The sequence below is a fragment of the Protopterus annectens genome, chromosome 17.part0, assembly GCF_019279795.1.
Source record: "Protopterus annectens isolate FY-2018-M chromosome 17.part0, PAN1.0, whole genome shotgun sequence".
NCBI classification, from domain to species: Eukaryota; Metazoa; Chordata; order Ceratodontiformes; family Protopteridae; genus Protopterus; species Protopterus annectens.
Window position 1 is genome coordinate 827,703,368 of NC_056751.1, and position 21,452 is coordinate 827,724,819.

Below are 21,452 nucleotides of genomic sequence, written 5' to 3' on the forward strand. Positions count from 1 at the left end.
AGAATTTGTCTTGCAAATAACTTTTTTGTTGCCATTTATTTGAAGTATGTTGTCAGTTGCCTTTGTCTGGAGTAAGGTAAGCCATCTGGGCAGCTGTATTCAAGCTTGCACCCAGGAATGTAATTATTTGAGGGTACCAGTTGGGATTTCTTTTCGTTTGTGTACCCTAGGCATGTGAGAAGCCTTTTTACAAACGCCAGATGTTGAAGATGAGTGTCCTTGTCCTCTGCTTGAATAAGACGGTCCAGATAAGGATACATTTGTATGATTCTTTGTCTGCAGAATGCAATCACTGGTGCCAGGCACTTTCTAAAGACCCTGGGCGCAGTAAATAAGCCAAAGGGCAGTGCAGAAAATTGGGAAAGGAAAAAAAATTGCCTAGAAGCGGAGGTATCTTCTGCACGATTCCCTTATTGGGATATGCAGGTATGCCTTTAAGTCAGCATTTTGAATTTTGGAATGTCCAGGAACATGTTCAAAATCGTTAAGTCCAGTATTGGATGCCAGGCATGGTCTTTTCTGGGTACCAGGAAAAGCCTTGAATAAAAACCTTGTCCTTTTCTGTTTGAATAGCCCTCATATCCATGAGGGACAACTTTTGCCCACTGATTTTGTGGCAGATCTGGCCAACCGTTTGGAATTGGCAAAGTATGGAAATGAAATTTGTACCCGCTGGGATACTATGTTTAATACCCACTTGTCCTGGGTAATTAACTGCCAATTTTGAGCATTAAGTGCTAATCCCCCCCCCCCCAAGGGGGCTGCCAAAAGATAAGGAGCAAGAAAAAGTTTCCCCAATGGGGACTTAGCTTTAGTTGAAGACTTTAGTTCTGAAACTCTAATGTGAAAATTTCAGGAGTCAGCCGACCGGCACTTGCGAACTGCTTCTGCTTCAGGCACCGCGCGGCAAGAAAGACTGAAAAAAATGGTGTTGGCTGCATGTTTTATTCTCTTGACGACCTGACGTCATGGAAGAGGAAACTGCAACTGACGCAGGACCTACGACTGTTATTCATGCCGACTGAGGGCAAACTGCCAGCAGATTACCCAAATGTAATGACTGCAACAGTGAAACACGAAGAACATCACAACACTACAGGCACCACTACAATAACTACGAGATGCAAATGTAGACTTGTGAAAAAAAACCCGACAAAACAGCACACATCAGCAAGAAAGGAGATAGTTTAGATTTAGCATGTAGCTTAGTTTATCTCAGCACACAATACACTAATGTATAAATCCTAAAAGGTTTAAGCTAATAAAACATGACAAAAACTTAGCCACGGCCAAGAAGAGTGCATTCAACTTCGTTAAACGGCAAACAAAATCTGGAGAGTTGCACTACTGCATCATGGGATTCCTACCTTGCCACGAACCAAGTTTGAGACTTCCAGCTGTGTCGGAGTCTTAGCAGAGGATTGGCTCCAAACCCAGTTTAATACTGCTGCATCTTGTAGGAGTGTACGGAGGCTGATCAGTGGTAGATGTCATCCTTGAGATGTCACTAGACCAGTACTATGAACTCCTGTTTCTCTGCGGCTGCAGGCTGCGTGTGAGCACAACACTCTACCAGCAAAACGCAGGCAGACTGCAATACTAAACATGGACTAGTATACCATGCACACAGGATGCCTACAGCCAATGCCAAGGATCCCTAAGCAGACTTTCTACCAACACTTACCTAAAAGATGAAAGGCCAAGGATTTAGCACTGAAAATGAGTCAATGAACAAGGGAAGCCAAACAGCTACTCTAACTTCTGCCCATTGTGTTAAAATGTGTTCTTTAAACTACAAAAAAATGATTAAAAACAGTCATATGGCAACTTAAAAATAACTGCTACAAAATTACTTCATCTTCAGTATGCCTACACCTATGAAACCAACTAGTGTTCCAGCCATGGGGATGCGAAGGAGGCTGTCAGGTACTTCCACAACAAATTTGGCCAATGCTTGAACCCCTTTACCTGCAAATTTCAGCAGTGCTTAGCTTGTGAAAAGCAGGGTCAACCAACAAAGTCATGTTTGCAGCTTACAAGACAATGGTTTAGAGGCCCGCAGCCACTTCAGATGTACAAGAATAATAAAACAGTCCCAACACCAGTAAAACATTAAGTGGCTACCAAATTACCTAGGCAAGGAGGCAGAGGCTATATTTCAAGGGATTCACTAAGGGTTTTTTTAGGAGTCCAGCAAAGGGGAAGGAAAAAAAAAAATCAAGAAATATTAAACTAGTGAGGGAGCAGTTACAGCTGCTTCAGACAGAATCGGACAAGGAAGGAAAACAGGAAGGCTAGCATCTCCATTTCTTAAGCCTCCTAGACAAAAGTTTAGGCTACCAACCATAGGTTTTGTACCAAAAAGCCAACCAAATTGCACCTCATCCATCAAATGACATACCCAGAAGGGGAGTCTATGAATAAAGTGTGTGATTCATCATTTAATGAGGCAACAGCAAAGGTAAAAAAATGGGCACATGGGCTTTAATGGCAAAGGTGAAGAGACTGCCTCTTCAAGTTATCAATTCAAATGGGGATGGCTAGAGATGGCATTTGAGGGTCAGTACAACAGACAGATTATGCTGATGGGCTGTTGCAGTGCTTGCCACATCTGAAAGTTTAATATCTTTTTCGTACTGCATGAAAGTGGACAGGCCAGGTGAGGACAGCACTGTGCATTACCCAGGACCTCTATGGGGCAGGAGGATACTTTGGAAGGAATTTCAGGATGGTTCTTTCAAAGTTCACTGAGCCAAGGATGCAGCCAAAAGGAGAGAGGAAGGAGCAACCAACAAGTTTTCATTCTTGGGCAATGAGTGTGTGCAGAGGTTATGCAAGCTGCTGACTGAAGATGTGCAAAACCTGAGCACAGGGCTGCATCAGGTGTTGAGGTAAAACTGGACAATTACGGTAATCAACCGACATAATAAATTTTGCATGCAGGGTTATCTCAACTGTTAGAACTCAGTAGTTTGGCTGCCAGCATCAAGTTGTATGAAACTGCATTACAGGACTAGGATACCACTGGACAGGAGGTATTTAAGGAGTCTGGTACAAGCTTCAAGGATTTCAATATGGCAGGACACCATAAATTATACTCTGGAAATATTTATAGATGTTGTATGGGCACTATCGTTTGGGACTATTGGTTCATCTACGCTTGGCCATAGGCCGCCAAAGACTAGGAATGAGCATCTACGGCAAATTAGGGTTCTTCCAAGTGGCACTGGGCATGGAACTGTGAAGAGATCAGATGAGTTATCAGGTGGTGCAACTTCAGTGTGGTGCACACTACAAATCAGTTTGAGGAATGGGGTTGTGGAAAGGTTAACAAAATTTCTCCTTCAGATCAACGTTGAATATACTTGTCAAAAACACAGCATGTACTAAGGTTTGGTGAGCCCACTAACAGATTCTCATCATTAATTGTAAGGCCAGTTTAGAATGTTGGCGCTCAATTTAAATCTAATACCATGTATAGCACCAAGTCACTTATGGAAGAGGGTGAACGAGAATGGTGCCTCATGAGCAACTCCCTCAGTGAATGATGTAACAAAGGTATACAGCATTTTCTGAATTAGAATAGCTAAAAAGGATGGGAAGCTACACGGTCCATTCTTCACCAGATTAGAGCTTATATAACTGTAAGGGACATGTTGGAGTCCTGACAAGACTAGAAGTGCCTTACCTGCATTGGACTAGCTTCACCACGCTATGCGTTGGGGTGATGCTGCACAATCCTTAAGGGTGTGCTCATTTAAGAGGGGAAGAAATGGTCACAGATGAAGCAAGATAAGAGATACTCCACAGGGCCAAAGGTATCGCACACACTTTGGGATGCCATTTCAAAAGGTAGCTTGTAGGTCTGCTTCCTTATGACTTTCTATGGGGCATTTAGATTACCCAGAACAGCACAGCCAAATAAAAGGGGCAATAAACAGTACTACCATTGCAGAACGCTTGTGCCTCTAGAATGTGGTGTCAGTTTATGTAAAAAGGTAAACGAGACACCATGAAAGGAAAGGTAAACAAGAGACCATGAAAGGAAAAGTCAAAAGATACCCTTGCAGCCTTAAGCTGGGACTTGGCAGAAGTGCTGTGGAGTACCAGAGAAGAGCATGCAGCCAGGACCTTTTTGCCACCACCATAAGAATCCACTTATGCAGCGCAAAAGTAAGGATCATACTTAAGAAAATTAAAACAGGTAAACTACATATTTCAGATAGGGGGCAGCAAATTATGCCCACAAGATAGAGGTATCCCAGGATGATGTGAAGCAGCTTGGCAAGTAAAACCACAACATGCATCAAGCTTACGCTGGGAGTAGATTGGTTTAACTTATTTTAAGTCAGAACTGTAAAAGCAAGCATAGGTACATGTGAATTTGTATAGTGGGGCATTTGTAAGCATGTTATTTCGAGTGGTTATGCTGTCAGTCATGAAGTAGCCTCAGTTTAGGTAGTTGCTACAGCAAGCAATTAAGTCAAACAGGGATCCAGAGGCTTAAGTCAAGCAGGTATCCAGAGGCCATCTTGTTGCACCCAGGATGGAATGACATAAGCCAAACAATGGAGTAAGTAGTAAATTTTAAGGAACACTAGCCACAGGACATAAGCTGATCATAAGTCTTACAATAGACAAATGGAGGGGGAACAAGCTGAATTAAGCAGTAGACAATGAAGAGCAGAATGGATCCCACCATAGGCCAACTACTGGAGGGAATGGAAGCATTTATAGCTCATCCAGGCACTTGAGTCAAGTGGCTAAATAGGCAGGATAGGCGGCTGTATCAGAAGGGATTTGTTTTTTTTTGCAGAATTACACGCAAGGTTAGGGCAAGTTAGTTTCATAATCCTACAGTAGGAGATATACTCGTCAAGAAGGAAGATTCCATCTTGACCTCGTGTTGAAGGGTAGGAAAGTCAAAGGTACAAGGGGAATTGACAGAACTTCTTACACAGCAGGTGGCCAAAAATGTTGCCAAGGGACTGTCCAGCCCAGGAGCTTCTACTGGTAAAGTAAGGTGGCCAGAGGAAATTGCCTGACCTTGAAGTACAGTAGGTTTATGTGAACGGCAAAGGGAATGATACAGTGCTGACCCCTCTGTAGTACTTATGTAATTATGAACACATATGCAAGTGTGCCCAAGTCACGAAAGGCCTTTGAAATGTCTGCCTTGCCCACATCTTCAAAAATAACTGGCTTTCAGTTATGGCTGCATCCATCTATCCAACTCATTTCTTGTATTTAACACTGATTATCATTTGCAGCTTAACTATGTGCACAGATCAAACAACTGTCATCTCCAAACGAATGAAAAAAGAATGCCACGGCCGGACTGCAAAACACCGTTTTTTTAATAATACTGGATTAAAACGCTTGACAATAAAAATACGTTTTTCGTCCCGTTTGAATACAGGACTTCTTCAGAAACTCACACCATCTAAAAATTCTAAGACTGGTTTTTATACATTGTTTCTAAAAAAGCGCGCCAAATCTTACAATTACTTTATTTCTTAAAGACGTATACATTCTGACAAGAGAGACTGGAAAAATTTGTTTTAACGTAGACAGCTTTACAAATCCCTGTATTCTAAATAAGGAAAATATTACAAGATAACCAACTTTACAAATCCCTATGATCTAGTAATATATGTACATAAAAATAAACATATATAAACTTGAAAAAAAAAAAATATATATATATATATATATATATATATACACACACACATACACCTCAACCATACAATGTGTATTATATGAAATATAAAATGTAAAATATGATGTAATTAAAATATATATATATAATTATAATGTACGATAATTCGAAAGTACACAAATTATATCTTTATATACTTGTGTATGTACAATTATGTAATTACATTTCATTCAACATTTTAAATACTTACAAATTCTAAACTAACATTTCATAAAATATTTAATGTTTAATAAGATATTTAATAAAATATAATGAAAAGTATATATATATATTTGATAAATTCAATAAAATTCATAAATTTGTAAACTGATAAATTCATACATTCACTCACTTGTGCTTAAGGCAAATAAATACATATCTCTATATTCTTATATTTACATTTTTATGTATTTATATATTTATATGTATTTCAGAATATGTGACCACTCATATGTACTTATCGATACGGATGTAAATATGAGTATAATCAACACCCACCCATCTGCATCCATCTATCTAACCCATTTCTTTTATTTAACACTGATCATCATTTGCAGCTTAACTATGTGCACAGATCAATCTGAAAGGTTTACAACAGGTAATAGAAATAACGTGCCCAAAGGAAAAATGCATTTGTTAGGTAGTGAACAGGAGAGTTGTACATGAAGAACTTTAGAAAACAGTGGTATGCCATTAACAGCAAGATAAGTCTTAAAAAATTAAAACTGTTTAATAAGTAAAAGAAACTGCTTATAACTGCTACATCTTGTACGAGTGTTTGGAGGCTGATCAGTGGTAGATGTCATCCTTAAGATGTCACTAGACCAGTACTATGAACCCGTGTTTCTCTGTGGCTGCAGGCTACGTGTGAGCACAACACTCTACCAGCAAAACGCAAGTAGACTGCAATACTAAACATGGACCAGTATACCATGCACACAGGATGCCTATAGCCAATGTTAATGATAGCAAAGCAGAGATCATACCAACACATTAGCTGAAAGATGTAAGACTAAGGATTTTTAACTGTAAAAAATCAAGCCAGTGAACCACAAAGGTCAAACAGCTGCTCTAAACTCCAGATTGTGTCCAAATGTGTTCATTAAACATTTTTGATTTTATACAGTTTATGACACGTTAAAAGTAACTGCTACAAAGCTACCTCACCCTCAAAAGAAAAGTTATGTACTTACCATAACAGACATCTGTCTTGTCCAATTTCATTCTTCCTCACCATTAGGTCCTCGGATCAAACATCAGATCCAACTCTGCCACATTCACTAGACTTTAGGATCAGTCTTAAGCTCCACCTTTCTATAATGCATCAAACCTTTTCTAACTCCTCAGATCATGTTTGCTATCCTAACAGTTATACAGCCAGAAAAGCAGAATGAGAGATTCTGGAACTCAACTATGAACCTATGGGTTCCAAATTCCTCTAGGTAACTTTTCAAAGATACCAAGGCTGGGGATGGAGGGGTGGGATGAGAGCAGGAATGAAAATGAACAGATATGCCAAGTTATGTTTAGTATACAACTTCTATAAGTGATGTCTTCTTACTTCCTCACTACTGGATCAGAGTAAGCACCTCCTGGGAGGCCTCTAAGGAAGGAAATGTCGGGCTGCTGAGCTAAAGGATGCCCTGCTTCTGGAGACAATGCCCAAATTACGAAAAACAAATGTATGAATCACAGACCAAGTGGCTGCAGCACATATTTTGGTCACATCTAACAGAAAAAACTGATGGATTTAGTAGACGAGAATTCAGGTGGACGAGAGAATTCAACCCCTTGCTGAAAATTAAAGGAAGAAATACAATAAATTATCCATTTAGCCAGAGTAATCTTGGATACTGCTTGTCCCACATAAGAAAAGAATACAAAGCTGATCAGGTTTTCTGTGTTTAATTGTCCTGTGCAGATAAGATGCAACATGTATTGGCTTTGTTTGAATCATTTGGAAAGCAAACTACCAACTGAATGGACTGATTAATGTTGGATTCTGTTGCAACTTTAGGCATAAAGGATGGAATAGTTCTCAAGGAAACCCTTTATAAAAAGTTCAAGGAGTACGGCAGCCAAGGCTTGCAGTTCAGATACGCTCTTGACTGATGTGATAGCTACAAAGAAAATCTTCATGAAAAAAATTTAAGTCAACTATTTGCTGGTTCGAAAGGTTTCGGAGTGAGGCCTTGAAGGACAACTGTAAGGTCCCAAGGGGGAGAAGGATCTTACTGGAGGCCTTAGCAGAAAAACACCCCTCACAAAGGCTTTGCAGAACTTTGACGAGGAAATAAAGATTCCTTTCCTGAATGAACATGAAATGGCAACCAGCTGTGGAGAAACTGGTGCCATCATGAAAGTGAAATCAAACGAAAGTAGCCGACGTAGTAGCTGTATGGATCAATATTCTTCAATGCCCAAATTGTAATTCTCCATTTTCCTGTTAGACCTTTTTTGTGGAAGCTTTCTGCGAGGTCAAGTTCAAGTCGCGAACTAGGGAAGCTACCCTGGATTTATCACTGGAAATAAAGAAACCAAGCTCTTAGCTTAAGTGTGTGGAAATAGAAGTTATGTACTCACCATAACGTTCCATCTGAGTAGATACTTCATTTGTCTGCAACCTGTGGGTGTCGAATCCGACCTCGGATCCGATCCGGCAGCTTTCCAAGCTCCAAGATCAGAGCTCCTAGCTCCTCCCCCCTACCCATAATCCCCTAGTACCAACCACATTACCTCAGATCGTTTTTTTTGCCTCACCAACTCGAGACAGAAACCAACTCCAAATGATCAGAGACTTTTCCCGAGGTTCGGGGGATGGCAGGGGGGGTCGGTTGCAGACAAATGAAGTATCTACTCAGATGGAACGTTATGGTGAGTACATAACGTCTATATCTGAAGTAGTTACTTCATTTGATCTGCAACCTGTGGGACAGAGTCCCCAGCTAACCTATAGAACCTGGGTGGCCCTTACGAAAGGATATTCCGAAGCACCGCGGAGCCAAAAGAAGCCCTACTTCGGGAAATAATATCCAGTTTGTAATGAGAAATGAAGGTATGAGATGAGGACCAGGTAGCTGCTGAACAAATATAATCTACTGGAACCCTAGACCAAAAGGCTGTTGAGGTAGCTACAGATCTTGTGGAATGAGCACGGACGCCAATTGGAGCTGGCTTCCCAGATGAGGTGTATCCCAGCATAATGCACTGACAGATCCAATTTGCTACAGTCACTTTAGCAATTGCCTTGCCCATGGCTGATTTAGCGTAAGAAACAAACAACTGGTCCGACTTGCGAAACTCTTTAGTCATGTGCAAATAAAAACGCAGTTGTCTGTGTACATCCAATTTGTGCAACGTATATTCTCCTTTGTTGTGAAAATTTGGGAAAAATACAGGAAGATTTATTGATTGATTAATGTTTGATTCTGTAGCCACCTTAGGCAAGAAAGACGGGTTAGTCCTGAGGGACATACTATCTTTGTGAAAAATAAGGTACGGAGGTTTAATACACAGAGCTTGTAATTCTGGAACTCTCTTGGCCGAAGTAATAGCCACTAAAAAAGCAGTTTTCCAAGACAAGAACTTTAACGGAACCGAGGCCGCCGGCTCAAAAGGTGGTCTCGTTAAGGCTTGTAAGACCAGAGTGAGATCCCACGGGGGAACCACAGTCTTGACCGGTGGTTTCAAAAGAAAAACGCCTCTTAAGGTTTTGCACAACTTAGTAGATGCTAAGGAGCCTATGCCGTCCCCCACATGAAAATGGGAGATGGCCGCCAACTGCACCTTGACTGTGGAGGCACTTGCTCCCTGTCTAAAAAGCAGAGAAAGGAAGTCCAGAATAGTCAGAATAGGGACAGTAAAAGGGTCCAATTCTTTATCTTTGGCCCAGATGGAAAAACGTTTCCATTTACTGTTGTAAAGTTTCCTGGTAGATGGTTTATGAGCCACCACCAGAATGGCCTTAACGGGGGATGAGATACCGGGAGTCCTAGCCATTAATAGAACTGGACCAACCAAGCAGCAAGTTTGAGATTGACCAGGTTTGGGGTATGGCATCTCGCTGGGTGCGAGATTAGGTCTGGACTGGGATCCAGAATCCATGGGGGAGCCACAAAGTGAGACCGCAGAAAGGGGAACCAGATCTGTTGAGGCCAGAATGGGGCTATGAGGATAACTCTGCTCCCCAACCGACAGGATTTCTGGATGAATTTCATCATAAGTGGGAGGGGGGGATAAGCATAAAGGAGTCCGGGAGGCCAAGCATGGACTAGAGCGTCTCTGGGGGTCTCCCCTCTGGGGGGAACTATCGCGAAGTACTCGCTGCATTTTGTGTTTAAAGAAGCGAAAAGGTCGCAGCAAGGCTGACCCCATTTGTGGAAGATCTGTTTCGCAACAGATTGATTCAGAGACCACTCGTATGGAGTGAGGAACACTCGACTTAGCTTGTCCGCTAATATGTTGGACCGCCCCGGAATGTGCATTGCTATCAGAAAGCGGTTGGTGGAAATCGCCCATTCCCACACTTTCATGGCTTCTCGACACAGGTGATAAGATCTGGTCCCTCCTTGTTTGTTTATATACCAGACTACTGACATGTTGTCCGTCTGGATTGCAATAGTCCCTATGGGAAGAAGGTCATGGAGAGCTTGCAACGCTAAAAGCACCGCCCTCATCTCTAGGACGTTGATATGTAATGCGGTCTCTAGGCGAGTCCACGTGCCTTGAACGGATCTGCCTGAACAATGCCCCCCCCCCACCCGAGGCAAGAAGCGTCCGTGGTCAACGTGGCTTTGGCCGGAGGAATTACAAAGGGGCTCCCTTCTCTGAGTTCCTGCGCCTGTAACCACCACAGAAGGGAGTCCCTGCACACCCTGCTCAGGGGGATTGGCATGCATAATGGGTGGATCGACAGGGACCATTGGACTTGAAGGGTCCATTGTAATATGCGCATTCGCAGACTAGCATGGAGAGAGACCGATCGCTGCTGACATAGACCCCAGTGCCCTCAAGACTAACTCCGCTTGAGGAGCAGGTATCCTAAGAAGGGCTAACACTTGGTATGACAAGCTGTTCAGCCTGACTGACATTAGAACAACCTTGGAGATTTGTGTATCTAACCTGGTCCCTATGAATTCTAGGGCTTGAGTGGGGCACAGGCAGGATTTCTGCTCGTTTACTGAGATGCCTAGGTTGTGGGCCAGAGACAGAGCATAATCTCTCGCCACACAGAGCTGATGCTTGTTGGTCGCGGTGAGGAGCCAGTCGTCTAGGTAAGGGAAGACCTGAATGCCCTGGAGTCTCAGGTGGGCTGCAACCACTGCCATGACCTTGGTGAACACTCTGGGGGCTGAGGTGAGGCCGAATGTTAGAACCCTGAATTGATAATGACTGGCTCTGAGCCGGAAGCAGAGAAACCTCCTGGATCGTTTGTCCATTAATATGTGGTAATACGCATCCTTGAGGTCTAGCGAGCACATCCAGTCGTTCTCCAGTAGCAGGGGGAGAATAGATTGGAGAGTGACCATCCGGAACTTTTCTTTGGGTATGAACAGGTTCAGGGCGGAAAGGTCTAATATGGGTCTGAGGTCCCCCGTTTTCTTTGGCACCAAAAAGAACCTGGAGTAATAACCCAATCCGGACTGGTCTGGGGGGACGGGCTGGATGGCTCTTTTTCTTAGCAGCTTTGAAATTTCCAAAGCCGCTGCCTCCCTCTGATCGGGTGGGACATCGGGGAGGCGTTTGGATTTGGGGGGAAGGTTTATGAATGGAATAGAGTACCCTCTGGATATGATCCGGAGCACCCATCGATCTGTTGTAAGGGACTCCCAGTTTGACAGGTGCTCTGAAAATCGCCCCCCCCCCCCGACTGCCTCCAGAGAGGGACAGTCGGGCAAGCCCTCAGGGGTGTTGCGCGGGTCTGTCTGAGAAAGGTTCTCTAAACCCAAAATTACGCGGCCCCCCTCTGCCTCTGGGCCGGCGTCCACCTTGTCCTCCTCTGCCTCTGGAGGACGAGTGGTCCGCAGCAGGATGGGATTGCTGAGACTTACGGAACCACAGCTTCTTTTGTCCCCTCTGATTCAAAGAGAAGGATCTTTGGGGACTAGAGAAGCGGACTCAGACGGCAGACTGCGTCTTCCCGTCCTTTTCACTTTGGACCAGTGTATCGCGAACAGTTTTGCCAAACAAGGCAGAACCGTCAAAGGCGTTGAAGGGCGCCTTGAAGGGTCCGTGAAGTCGCACAGATGGAGCCAGGAGGCGTGCAAGGCGACCCGGCTCCGCTAGCTCTAGCGGCTCCCTCCGTTGCATGGGAGAGAAGCCGCATAGAAGTATTTGAGATGGATTTTAGAGTGGCCATTCGAGTCTCAAAAACCTTTTTGTCTGGGACCGACATGGACTCTGGGGGGGCTGCAGCGTATTCCTTAATCAAGTCTCGCTGTAGCCTAATAGTATGTGCCATATAGTTCAGCGCCCTTATGGAAAAGGTCACTGAAGCAAACATCCGCTTCCCAATCCGGTCTACCGCCCGAGATTCCTTATCCGGCGGGTGAACCGAAGAACTCTCCTGTGCAAGTTCTTTCTTGGTGGCCGCCACCAACATAGCATCAACGGGGGTTCCTTTGGCCCAAGACGGTCTATCTGTGGGTGGGCTGAGGACTTTATCGGGGCGCCTTGGAAATGGCTCCACGGTGTCGGGCTCCTTCCAAGCCCTGGTGGTAATTAAGTCCACCAGGGGGTCGGCCGGAGGGGACACCCAGGAGGTAGATGGGCCTGCCTCAAAGGCCTCCAGGAACACGGACTCATCAAGGAATGGCTTTTGGGCTGACCACCCCCCTCTAATACGCAGTGTTTCCATGATGTCTCCAAAGGAGACATCTTCAGGGGGTGACCTTGGGGAACCCTCCGTATCATCTAAGTCAGTGTCTGTGGTAATGGACTCGGGGGAGTCCAGGTGCCTTCTTTTGCACCGATGTTTTCGAGGGACCTCCTCGGTGGGACTGTCCGAAGAGGGCTCGTCCACGGGTTGTTCCTCCACGGGAACTAGCTGGAGGGCTTCGGCAGACTGTCCAGATGGACGGATGATGGAAGACAGACCCTCATACAGTGGGGGTACGGGTGGATCCGAAGGACCTCGACAGTACCCTCTCCACTACCTCAAAAGCCGAAGGAGAGCCACTCTCACCAGCCTCTGAGAGCAATCTCCTCGGATCCGAGGAAGGGATCGGGGTCGGAGCCGATGCAGTCGGCGCCAAGGATGCTCAGACGCCAACAGCGCCGAAGACACAGCAACTCCCTCGTATCCGACGCTCAGCCCTCGGCCCCGAGAGCTTGGGTCCGACAAGCTCGAAGGTATAGTCGGCGAAGAGACAACCGCTATCGGCGCCGACAATTCCCCGGGTCCGAAAGGGCCTGGATCAGATGACTCAGAGACCCGAAAACGAGTCTGAGAAGGAGTGATCGGGGCAAATATGGGGCCTGCACTCCCCCCCAGAGGGGGCTGACAAGCATCCCCATCTGCATTTGGGTCTGTAAGAACAGATGCATCATCCTATCCATTATCTGCTTCGGAGATGCTTCGGGTCGACCTTGAAGTAGTAGAGGCAGGCCGGGAGGGCCGCCTCGAAGATCGAGGGAGGCCTATCCTCCTCCTCCGGCGAAAAACAGGGCAAACGGCGCCGAGAGGAGGGAGATCCGGAGACCCTCGAGGGAGATTTTAATAGTTTTGTTGGCGGAGCCGAAGGATGAGATTCGGCCCGCCTTTTATGGGACTTATGTCCATCCTTATCCTTGTGCCTCTTCTCTCTGAGGGAAGAGGCACTAGTTTCCCCAGAGCTCAAACCCGATGAGGGAGGTTGAGTCCTGGGTAGAGATAAGGGGATAGATGGCGCCGAAGCTGCTGAAGCAGCTGGAGCCCGAACGGGAGAGGAAGAAGAAGCCGACTCCTGGGGGAGCTTTCCCAGTCAGGATCAGCTTGTTCTTCCTATCCCGGAGTGCCCGGGGGTTAAAGGCCGCACAGATTTGGCAGGCCTCTGACAAATGGACTGCCCCCAGGCACAAAACGCACTGAGTGTGGCCATCAGCTGGAGAAAGCTTGTGGCCACACTCAGTACATTTAGAGAAAATGACCTTAGGCCCTTCTGACAGCTTTCACACACACACCCAAACACTAGGAGGGGGAGGGGAGTGAAGATAAATTAGTTATAAATTACAAAAAAGTGACCCAAAAAACTAGCAGAAGCAGAAAAAGGGAAACTAACACACACACAAAAAGTTTGAGAGAAAAATTGGTTTAAAAACCAGCAATGATCTCACCCAGCCAGGATCTCTTCACAAGGAAGTTTCTTTAGCCGCAACAAAAAACGATCTGAGGTAATGTGGTTGGTACTAGGGGATTATGGGTAGGGGGAAGTAGCTAGGAGCTCGGATCTTGGAGCTTGGAAAGCTGCCGGATCCGACACCCACAGGTTGCAGATCAAATGAAGTAACTACTGCAGATATTGGGTTTTTGATGCTCTGATGCACAAGAGATGAAGTCCTGATTTGGATTCAGTATCCATGGAGAATACCTCAGGTGAGAACATAAAAAGGGGAACCATACCAAACGAAGTAGGAAGGGGACAATGAGGATCACAGAGCACTTCAGCATGCTGGCTGTCGAAACTTCAGGATCAAGTGGAGTGGGGGGTAAGCATAAAGGTGATCGCGAGGACCAATATTGGACTACAGCGCCCCTCTGTGACTCCCCTTTTGGGGGATCAGAGCAAAGTACTTGCTGCATTTGTTTAGGGGAGAAGCAAAGGCTGCAGCAACATTGGCCCCAATGGCTGAAAATTTGGTTTGTTATTGCTTGACTGAGGGACCACTCGTGAGAGGTCAGAATGGACCTGCTAGCACACTGGCATCCCAGGAACGTACGCTGCAATTAGAAAGCAGATGAAGAGGAGATTGCCCATTCCCAAATTCTCATGGCCTCTCTGTACAAAGGGCAAGATAGGGTTTCTCATTTATAAACCAGACCACCGACATGTTTATGAACTGCAATCGTCCTGAGAGAAAGAATGGACTGAAAGGCTTGCAATGTTAGGACTACTCATCTCTAGGACACCAATATGCAGGTTGACCTCTTGCTGGGACCACGAGCCTTGGACCATCTTTCCCTGACAATGCCCCCACCCCTATAGGGAAGGAACCATGGTCACTGTGGCTAGTGGAGAGGAGAGAGAAAAAGACCTGCCCAACATTAGGTAACTGACTGCATCCACCGTTCTGCATCCTGTAGATTTGAGAAAATTGAATAAGAGCTGGTACACAATGGACCACTGAACAGCTAGGGTCCACTGTAGAACTCGCATAAAGTATCTTGCTAAGGGAATGAGAATTATGGCCACTAACAGAACCCAACGATCTGAGAACCAACTATGCCAGAGGGGATGAAAAATGCAACAAGTCCTGTACTTGCTGCCTCAAAAGTTACGCGATGCAGAAGTAGGGAGCAACTTGAGTGGAAGGGTTCAGCTGCATACTTAGAAAATAGATTCAACACAGGAATCAGGTTGGAGTTTGTCTAGTTTATTGAAATGCCCAGAGAACTGAAGATCTGTAGCAGGTAATCCCCCTGGCCTGAATCGGTTGTCACAGTGAGGAGCCAACTGACTAAATACTAAACACCTGGAATCCTCTCAGCCTCAGGTCAGCTGCAACTGCCATGCATACAGTAAACATCTGGGGGGCTGTGGTGAGACCAATGGGGCAGCACTACGATTTGTTAATGGTTGGCCCCCACCAAAAGCACAAATGTCTCCTGGAGCGATTCTTCATTTTGATAGAATACATGTCATGCAGATCTACGTAATGATTGGATGTACTGTACAGAAGTGGCAGAATACACTGAACCATAACCATTTGGAACTTCAACTTGACATACAAGTTGAGGTTGCAGAGATGCAAAATTGGTCTTGGGTCCCATGTTTTCTCTGGCACCAAAAAGAAGCAAGAATAAGTTCTGTATCCTACTTCTTTGGTCGGGGATCAGGGACCTCTTGGATGACTTCTCTAGAATTTGAGCTTCTTGAACAGCAGACCCCCTTCTGAATGGGTGGCCCATCTGGGAGTAACAGTGTGGAAGTTGGAGGTGAAGGGGAAAAGGGAATGTAATCTCAAAATATTTTTAGCACAAAGTTTGTGATGTTTGTCCAGCCGTATAGGGGCAAATAATATAGACATCCCCTAACTGCTTCCAGAGGCAGGCAATCGGCAGCACTTCAGGAGCACTAACAGGAATAATCGGTAAACAGTTCCCTAAAGCCAATTCTGCAAACACCCCACCACCACCTCCGGGGTGGCATCTACTGCCAAAAAGTAGATTTGTGTACACTTACCATAAATGCAGATGTTTAAGAGTGTATTCACTGTTGCAGTCATTAAATTTGGGTTATCTGCTTACAGGTAGCCCTCAGTCGGCCTCATTAAAGTCTTGGGTCCTAAATCGGTTGCTGTCCCTTCTTCCACGATGTCAGGTCATCAGGGGGTATAAAACATGCAGCCAATGCTATTACATAAGTTTTTCTTGCCCCAGATGTCAGGTGCCCCCCTAATGGGAAGCAATTAAATAAAAAAGTACAAGGATATAACTCCAACAAAGAAGCAAATACACCAAAAAAGCCTTTAAGCATTGTAAAGGAAAGTAGATGTATAGCGAAAAGAAGTTAGGGGGCTGGAGGGAGGGTAACCAGGACTGCAACAGTGAATACACTTGAACATCTACATTTATGGTAAGTGTACACAACTGTACTATGTTCTTCGTGTTTCACTGTTGCAGTCATTACATTTGGGTAGATTCTCAAAGCTATGGTTGGGAGGAGGAATTTAGATAGCATTAGAGCCTGCTATAAGGCCCTGCAAAGACTGCAGTGGCAAAGCCAGCTCTGGATTTAAGAGAAAATTGGCAAATGATAATGCTTGGTGAAGTATGTACAGAACTGCAGGTAGCTACTTCTAGGATGTCCCTGGTGGGGACCCCTCTGAGAAAGGCTGTAAGAGGTAGATTTAGCCCTGGTGGAGTGAGGTCTGATGCCCTGAGGGATATGTTTTCCATGGTGCTTATAGCAGAAATGAATGCAATGGCTTATTTAGAAAAGGTTTGCTTTGAAATAGCCTTCCCCTCTGCCACTGCAGCAAATGCCACCAGCAGTTGTTCAGATTTCTTTTGAGGATTAGTCCTGTCCAAGTAAAATCTAAGTTCTGTGCACATCTAAGGAATGTAATATCAGTTCCCCTTTATTCTGTGGATTGGGAAAGAAGGTTGGCAAATGAATGGACTGATTAAGAGCCACACTGGATGCCACCATGGGCATGAAGAATGGATTGGTTCTGAAAGACACCATGTCCGCATGAAAGATGATGAAAGGCTCCACTGCCATAAGGGCCTGAAATTAAACACCATTCTAGCTGAAGTGATTGCTAAAAGGAAAGCTGTTTTCCAAGAAAGAAATTGTAAGTCTGCAGTAGCAGCAGGCTCAAAAGGAAGTAGAGTGAGTTTCTCTAAAACAAAGAGAAGGTCCCAGGCTGGGGTTAGAGCTCTCCTGGGTGGTCTCAAAATTTTGGCCCCTCTGAGGAACTGCTTGAGCAGTGGATGAGAGAAGAGGGGAAGTTCTGTGTTATAATGAGCCGAAATGGCTGAGGCGTGGATTTTAAGACAGGCCCTTGTGAAACATCTCAGTTAAGTAATGTAAAATCTGAGGTAAATTGGGCGCTGCTAGGCTCATCCCTTGAGTTTGGTTCCAGGCACAAAATCTTTTCCATTTTTCAGCATAAGATTTTCTAGTACTAGGCCTCCTTGCCTCTAAAATTATATCCATAGGTTTGCTGAGGGATGGTAAAGGAGAGATTAAGTAATTAGCCAGGCTGCAAGGTTCAGTGTTAAAAGCGGAGGGTACAAAATCTGGTTCACCTAATGAAACAGCAGGGAAGGAATCTGAGGCAGGTGCCATAGAGATAAACGTGACACTGCACAGGAGGGGGTACCAGTGTTGGCGCTGCCAGTCTGGAGCAATACAAATCATCCTTGGTTTGTCCTGTGATTTTTATTAGTACTTTGGAAAGCGGGGGGGATAAACTGATAGTTTTTCCAGCTGAAGGACAGGGCATCCAATTTCCAGGCTTGTTTGTGGGGAGTCCTTGTGCAAAATTTGTCCAATTGGGAGTTCTGGGGAGAGAGAAACAGGTCTACATCTGGGCTCCCCATTTGCTTTTCAAAATGTTGAAAATCCTTGGTTCCAGTTTCCACTTGTATGGATCCATGAGGTTTCTGCTTAGCCCGTCTGCCAGTGTATTTAATTTTCCTGGCAGGAATTGAGCTTGCAGGTGCACTTGGTAGCTCAAGCCTGTGTTCCACAATGCCATGGCTAGTCTGCAGAGGGGTTAAGAAAGTGTACCCCCCCCCACCTGCTTGCTTATGTAACACGTAACAGTGCTGTTTGTCCGTCTTTACCATTAGTTGTCCTAGAAGAATGTGGTCCTTGAAAGCTGTCAGAGCAGTCTGTACAGCTAACATTTATTTTTGATTAATACGCAGGTGCATTTAACTTGGGTTCCATTTGCCCTGAATGCACTTCCCTGCCAGGTGAGCCCCCCCATGCGTAGTCTGATGCGTCTGTTAGGGTTTGGATGGTAGGGGGTGGTGTGAAAGGTGGTCCCTTGTTTTGGTGGCAGGCCTCTGCCCACCAAAGTAACTATGCGTAGGCAAAGTATGAAAAGGAATCATTGTTACTAGGTCTTGAGAATGCTGACACCATAGGCCTTTTAGATACCACTGTAGTTTCTTCATATGCAGTCTTGCATATTGAATTAGAAGAATGCAGGAGGCCATGAACCCCAAGGGCTTGCAGTATTTGTCTTACAGATGGAAGGGTTTTTCTGGCCACTTGTTTGAAGTAGGTTTTCAAATGAATTTGTTTCTCTGGCATGAGGTAAGCCATTCAAGCTTGCTCCCAGCAATATAAAATTGTTGACATGGTAACAGGTGTGATTTCTTTTTGTTTATGGTGTACCCCAGACAAGTTAGAACCCTTTTTACAAGGGCCAGATGATTGAAAAGTATGTCCGGGCTTTCTGGCTGAATTAAACAATAGTCCAGGTATGGGTATATTTGAATATTTCTTCGCCTGCAAAATGCAATAACTGGAGCTAGGCACTTTGTGAATACCCTGGGCGCAGTAGATAAGGCAGAGCTGATTGGGATGTGCAGGTATGCTTCTTTTAAATCTAGTGTTGCCAACCAGGAGTCTTTGCCTAGCATAGGAAGTAATTGGTGAAGAGTCAGCATCTCGAATTTTGGAATCTCCAAAAAGGTGTTTAGAGTAGACCGGTCCAGGACAGGATGCCATGAATGGTCTTTTCTGGGTACCAGGAAAAGTCTAGAGTAGAAACTTTGTCCATTTTCCTCTTCTGGTGCCAACCCCCCCATGCTTAAGAAAGTACTTGTTTTTGGGTCTTTGCCACTGATTTGGGGGTAGGTCCGGCCACCCACTTGGTGTTGGCAACTTGTGGAAGTGAAATCTGTATCCCTTGGACACCATTTAAAACCCATTTATCCTGGGTAATGAGTTCCCAATTCTTTGCATGGAGAGCAATCTTTCCCACCAAAGGGGCAGTCAGTCGATAAGTGCTTGGAAATTTTAAAAGTCAATGACACAGTTTACCATAGCGCGGAGTCTTATTCCCAGACTTGGAAGTGGAGACCTCCCTATTGCTTAGTTCTGTGTGTCCCCTGGGACTGAAACCTGGGGTTTTTGCTGTGCCTTGGTTTGGCTTGAGAAGACCTGGAAGGGGCTGGAAAGGACCAATTCTTAGAGGGCCAGTGCCTACTAAATTTAGAAGTCTGAACTTGTAAAAAACCTTTAACAGTTTGCATAGATTTAGCTTTATCTTAGTCAGCCTTGTTGCCAAACAGGCAGTCCTGATTTAAAGGAGCATCCAACAATTTAGCTTTAACATGATCGGGCAAAGATTGCTCCTTAAGCCAAGCATGCCTTCTGAGCACAGACCCAGTAACAGCAGCCCTGCAAGAGGCCTCTAATGAATCAAAACCACATTGCAAAGTATGTTTTCCAACTTGTTCTGCAGAATGCATTAAAAATCCTGTAATTCTTTATTTTCCACAGAGTCAGGAACCATTTTCTGTTTAAGCAGTCCAATAACAAGTTGCCGATACTTGAGCATATGAAACTGGCAGTTTAAAGCCCTAACGGCCAAGGTTGCAAAAGTGTAAACCTTCTTACACCATCTATCCAGCGCCCTAGAGCCTCTATCAGAAGGGATAGGATTTTTAGTAGTAGAAGCCTCAATGCCATTGGGCCCCTGTGAAATAGTCTCTGGATCTGCAATAGGATTTTTGAAAAGGAACTTGTGGGACTCAGGGACTCTGTATCTGTCTGGTTTTCTGGGAGCAGGAGGCAGGGAATCAAGAGCCAAATTAGATTCTGAAAAAGCATCAACAATTTCCAGTACAGGAGGAATAGCTAAAGGCCTATGCTGAGGTATGAGAAGGAAATTCCCCAAGCCTCTTTTGAATTAGAAATGTGGAAATGCTACCTTACAGTATGCAAGGTTTCCCCAAAAGAAAAATCCTCAGGAGGGGAAGCAGAGGGAATGGAGTCCTCTGCATCAGAATCTTCATAAGTAGATAAGGGCAAATCCAGATCAGAAGAATCAGAAAAAACAGAATCCTGATCATAAGATTAATAATCAACTTCAGTCCTAGGCCTCTTAGAAGGGGGGGGAGGGTGGCAACCCCTGATAAGAGTTATTAGATCTTCAGCCATTCTTGGATTTTTAGGCCTAGAGGCCTGGAGCATGTGGCCTGGGCGTCTGTTTTTTAGACATGGATCAAGATTTAGGCCCAAATAAAGGAGGCGTTGGTTTAATATGCAAATCCGTAGGCCTGAATACACCCTCAGAAGCCGGTGCTTGCACAGCAGCTCCGGACCCATCCAAGGTAGCGACACCCATGGGTTCCATAGTTAAAGCATCTCAAGGCATACCTGACTCTGAATGGGTCTCAGTAGAGGCCTGCGAATCAGACGTAGCGGGAATCAGGGGCTGCGAAAGCGCCTCACTGAGTACTGGCGACTGGCTTAGGAGAAGCGTCGTCAGTTTTGGATTTCAGCGGCCTGTCTCTATCTTAGCGTTTTTTCAGAATCCCGGTTGTCGGATGGCTAACCGACATTTCTGGATAATTAAATCGAGAACCGAAATATTTAGAGGCGAATGTACACAGATGGATAGTCCGCTGATTAAAGCACAAAACTGACAGCAAGGTACATCTTGGTTAAGGCCTAGGCAAGGAATAACAGTACGAATGAAAATCTTTATGAGGTACTTGCTTTCCACACGTAATGCAATTAACTTTTCCAGACATTGGTACGGAGTAAGAAAAAGTTTCCCCAATGCGGTACTTAGCTTTAGTTGAACACTTTGGTTCTGAAACTCGAAAACGAAAATTTCAGGAGTCGGCTGACCAGCACTTGCAAACTAATTCTGCTTCAGGCACTGCACGGCAAGTAAGACTGATATAATGGCATCGGCTGCATGTTTTATATCCTCGACGACCTGACGTCATGGAAGGGACAGAAACTGACGCAGGACCCAAGACTTTGTTAATTAGGCCGACTGAGGGCTACCTGCAAGCAGATAACCCAAACGTAATGACTGCAACAGTGAAACATGAAGATCAGCTGCATATAGTTTACAG

General features: G+C 44.9%; 1 protein-coding gene and 2 non-coding genes across 3 annotated transcripts in view; all 3 read right to left on the reverse strand.

The window, feature by feature from the left end:
- Positions 1–21,452, reverse strand: part of IPO7 (importin 7) — a 2,167,557-nt gene that overhangs the window by 1,050,594 nt on the left and 1,095,511 nt on the right. The gene's annotated exons all lie outside the window — the stretch shown is intronic.
- LOC122791863 lies at positions 1,453–1,636 on the reverse strand. Its single transcript, XR_006363219.1, has one exon. It is a non-coding gene; the product is annotated as a small nucleolar RNA SNORA23 (small nucleolar RNA).
- On the reverse strand, positions 6,466–6,649 carry LOC122791862. The gene has a single exon (XR_006363218.1). It is a non-coding gene; the product is annotated as a small nucleolar RNA SNORA23 (small nucleolar RNA).